This window comes from Tasmannia lanceolata, unplaced genomic scaffold (genome assembly GCF_043159265.1).
Source record: "Tasmannia lanceolata isolate RefF3 unplaced genomic scaffold, GAP_Taslan_0.1 ptg000101l, whole genome shotgun sequence".
In the NCBI taxonomy this organism is placed as follows: Eukaryota; Viridiplantae; Streptophyta; class Magnoliopsida; order Canellales; family Winteraceae; genus Tasmannia; species Tasmannia lanceolata.
Window position 1 is genome coordinate 475,074 of NW_027518778.1, and position 4,927 is coordinate 480,000.

Below are 4,927 nucleotides of genomic sequence, written 5' to 3' on the forward strand. Positions count from 1 at the left end.
ATGGACCACGGTTGCCAAGGTTGCGCAAGTTTTGGGCATTTTTTGCCCGGATATGCCCAAGTATGCCCCGATAGGCCCGTTACGCCCCGGTATGAACGCGTATGCCCGGATAGACTCGGTATGCCTTGGGATACATGCGAATGCCCCGATAGGCTTGGTACGCCCCGATATGCGCACGTGTGCCCCAGTAGGGCTCGGTATGCCCCGGTATGTACGCGTGTGCCCTGATAGGCCCGGTATGCCCCGATATGCACACGTGTGCCCCAATAGGGGTCGGTATGCCCCGGTAGGTACGCGTGTGCCCCGTAGTGCACGTTTCGCAGAACTCCCCGCATGTCCCGCCCCTATATGTAATACTTACTTACTTACTTACTTTCTTTCTTGCTTGCTTGCAATGGTTGGGAGTGCCCGGCATGCCCCGCTGCAGAGACCAAGGGCGCAATGACTTGGCACCGCGGATGCCGGGACTCCGGCACTTCCCGTGGCACTGATGGTTGGTTCCAAAGACAAAAGGCCGTGCAAGGCCACCGCACCGCTGATGATTCTGCTCGTGCTGGCGCCGTTGTGTGGCCAAAGAACATGCGCGAATGCTCGTGTCGGAAGGGTTGGTGTCCTGGCCCCGTCGGGTGTCACGAATGCTCGGTTGCGAAGACCATGGGACCAAAGCCATGGCACGTCGGATGATGGCTCCAGCTGGAGCCCGGGCACTTTCTGTGGCATTGATGCTCGGTTTCAAAGACAAACGTGCGCAGGGCCAGGGGACCGCGGATGACTGCTCGTGCTGGCCTCGTTGGGCGGCATTGATGGTCGGTTGCAAAGAAAATGCGCGATTGCTCGTGTCGGGGACTGGCAAGCCAAGGCCAAGCGAGCCATGGCAACGCGGATGATGGCTCCAGCTGGCGCCCCGGCACTTTCTGTGGCATTGATGCTCGGTTTCAAAGACAAACGTGCGCAGGGCCAGGGGACCGCGGATGACTGCTCGTGCTGGCCTCGTTGGGCAGCATTGATGGTCGGTTGCAAAGAAAATGCGCGATTGCTCCTGTCGGGGACTGGCAAGCCAAGGCCAAGCGAGCCATGGCAACGCGGATGATGGCTCCAGCTGGCGCCCCGGCACTTTCTGTGGCATTGATGCTCGGTTTCAAAGACAAACGTGCGCAGGACCAGGGGACCGCGGATGACTGCTCGTGCTGGCCTCGTTGGGCGGCATTGATGGTCGGTTGCAAAGAAAATGCGCGATTGCTCGTGTCGGGGACTGGCAAGCCAAGGCCAAGCGAGCCATGGCAACGCGGATGATGGCTCCAGCTGGCGCCCCGGCACTTTCTGTGGCATTGATGCTCGGTTTCAAAGACAAACGTGCGCAGGGCCAGGGGACCGCGGATGACTGCTCGTGCTGGCCCCGTTGGGCAGCATTGATGGTGTTTTGCTGAGAGCATGTGCGATTGCAAGTGTCGGCCGGGTTTGGGTTCCCTTGGGCTTTCGGGCGCCTTGGACGCAGTCTTGCGAAGACCATGGGCACAAGGCCCCGTCCTGGCCCCTTGTTCGATTCGCTCTCGTCTTGCGCTTGCTTCCAAGGTCCTCCATGACCTTCCCCATGGCCTTGCTAGATCCCCCCCATGACGCATGACCTCTGTCCGTTGATTGGTTTTGAGTGCACACCATGCCCGGCTTGGCACCGTGTTGTCGCGTGAGTGGCATTTGGATCGTGCATGGTGGTGGGCTACCTGCCAATGCGCACAAGCCTTGCACACTAGCCTTGCGCACGAGCCTTGCACAAAAGCCTTGGACACAAGCCTTGCGCACAAGCCATGCATACAAGCCTTGCTCACAAGCCTTGGGCACTGGCCCATCGCACTAGCCTTGCACACAAGCCTTGCGAACAAGCCTTGGGCACGAGCCTTGCGCACTAGCCTTGGGCACTAGCCTTGCACACAACCCTTGGGCACTAGCCTTGCGCACCAGCCTTGCCCACAAGCCTTGCACAGCAGCCTTGCACACTAGCCTTGCATACAAGCCTTGCACACTAGCCTTGCACCCAGGCCTTGCTCACTAGCCTTGGGCACTAGCCTTGCGGACTAGCCTTGGGCACTAGCCTTGCACACAGACCTTGGGCACGCAGGCCTTGCACGCTAGGCATGCTTGGGCAAGCAGCTCCCGCAACAAGTCGGCGGGTGTAGGCATGGTTGGGCGCAGATCCCGCATCGTCTCGTCGCGTCTGGGCGCAAACCCGTCGCGTCTCGTTGCGTCTTCAGAAGTCGTCGCTAACAGCACCTTTGGTTGCCACTGGTGGTTAGGCGGGTTGGTTGCGCAAACCCTATAGGAGGGTGGCATGCTGCGGGGCGCTGGAATGCGCAGGTTTAGGGCGTTTTTGCCCGGATAGGCACTGGAATGTGCTGGTTTTGGGCGTTTTTGCCTGGACAGGCTAAGGAATGGGCATGCTTTGGGCGTTTTTGCCCGGATAGGCACTGGAATGGGCTGGTTTTGGGCGTTTTTGCCTGGATAGGCTAAGGAATGGGGCATGCTTTGGGCGTTTTTGCCCGGGCAGGCACTGGAATGCCTGGCCTTGGCTGGGCATTGCTGGGTTGGGCTCCCTTGGCCTTTCAGGCGCCTTGGATGCTGTCTTGTGAAGACCATGGGCACAAGGCCATGGCATATAGTGAGGAATGGACCACGGTTGCCAAGGTTGCGCAAGTTTTGGGCATTTTTTGCCCGGATATGCCCAAGTATGCCCCGATAGGCCCGTTACGCCCCGGTATGAACGCGTATGCCCGGATAGACTCGGTATGCCTTGGGATACATGCGAATGCCCCGATAGGCTTGGTACGCCCCGATATGCGCACGTGTGCCCCAGTAGGGCTCGGTATGCCCCGGTATGTACGCGTGTGCCCTGATAGGCCCGGTATGCCCCGATATGCACACGTGTGCCCCAATAGGGGTCTGTATGCCCCGGTAGGTACGCGTGTGCCCCGTAGTGCACGTTTCGCAGAACTCCCCGCATGTCCCGCCCCTATATGTAATACTTACTTACTTACTTAGTTTCTTTCTTGCTTGCTTGCAATGGTTGGGAGTGCCCGGCATGCCCCGCTGCAGAGACCAAGGGCGCAATGACTTGGCACCGCGGATGCCGGGACTCCGGCACTTCCCGTGGCACTGATGGTTGGTTCCAAAGACAAAAGGCCGTGCAAGGCCACCGCACCGCTGATGATTTTGCTCGTGCTGGCGCCGTTGTGTGGCCAAAGAACATGCGCGAATGCTCGTGTCGGAAGGGTTGGTGTCCTGGCCCCGTCGGGTGTCACGAATGCTCGGTTGCGAAGACCATGGGACCAAAGCCATGGCACGTCGGATGATGGCTCCAGCTGGAGCCCGGGCACTTTCTGTGGCATTGATGCTCGGTTTCAAAGACAAACGTGCGCAGGGCCAGGGGACCGCGGATGACTGCTCGTGCTGGCCTCGTTGGGCGGCATTGATGGTCGGTTGCAAAGAAAATGCGCGATTGCTCGTGTCGGGGACTGGCAAGCCAAGGCCAAGCGAGCCATGGCAACGCGGATGATGGCTCCAGCTGGCGCCCCGGCACTTTCTGTGGCATTGATGCTCGGTTTCAAAGACAAACGTGCGCAGGGCCAGGGGACCGCGGATGACTGCTCGTGCTGGCCTCGTTGGGCAGCATTGATGGTCGGTTGCAAAGAAAATGCGCGATTGCTCCTGTCGGGGACTGGCAAGCCAAGGCCAAGCGAGCCATGGCAACGCGGATTATGGCTCCAGCTGGCGCCCCGGCACTTTCTGTGGCATTGATGCTCGGTTTCAAAGACAAACGTGCGCAGGGCCAGGGGACCGCGGATGACTGCTCGTGCTGGCCTCGTTGGGCGGCATTGATGGTCGGTTGCAAAGAAAATGCGCGATTGCTCGTGTCGGGGACTGGCAAGCCAAGGCCAAGCGAGCCATGGCAACGCGGATGATGGCTCCAGCTGGCGCCCCGGCACTTTCTGTGGCATTGATGCTCGGTTTCAAAGACAAACGTGCGCAGGACCAGGGGACCGCGGATGACTGCTCGTGCTGGCCTCGTTGGGCGGCATTGATGGTCGGTTGCAAAGAAAATGCGCGATTGCTCGTGTCGGGGACTGGCAAGCCAAGGCCAAGCGAGCCATGGCAACGCGGATGATGGCTCCAGCTGGCGCCCCAGCACTTTCTGTGGCATTGATGCTCGGTTTCAAAGACAAACGTGCGCAGGGCCAGGGGACCGCGGATGACTGCTCGTGCTGGCCCCGTTGGGCGGCATTGATGGTGTGTTGCAGAGAGCATGTGCGATTGCAAGTGTCGGCCGGGTTTGGGTTCCCTTGGGCTTTCGGGCGCCTTGGACGCAGTCTTGCGAAGACCATGGGCACAAGGCCCCGTCCTGGCCCCTTGTTCGATTCGCTCTCGTCTTGCGCTTGCTTCCAAGGTCCTCCATGACCTTCCCCATGGCCTTGCTAGATCCCCCCCATGACGCATGACCTCTGTCCGTTGATTGGTTTTGAGTGCACACCATGCCCGGCTTGGCACCGTGTTGTCGCTTGAGTGGCATTTGGATCGTGCATGGTGGTGGGCTACCTGCCAATGCGCACAAGCCTTGCACACTAGCCTTGCGCACGAGCCTTGCACAAAAGCCTTGGACACAAGCCTTGCGCACAAGCCATGCACACAAGCCTTGCACACAAGCCATGCATACAAGCCTTGCTCACAAGCCTTGGGCACTGGCCCATCGCACTAGCCTTGCACACAAGCCTTGCGCACTAGCCTTGGGCACGAGCCTTGCGCACTACCCTTGGGCACTAGCCTTGCACACAACCCTTGGGCACTAGCCTTGCGCACCAGCCTTGCCCACAAGCCTTGCACACCAGCCTTGCACACTAGCCTTGCGTACAAGCCTTGCACACTAGCCTTGCACACAGGC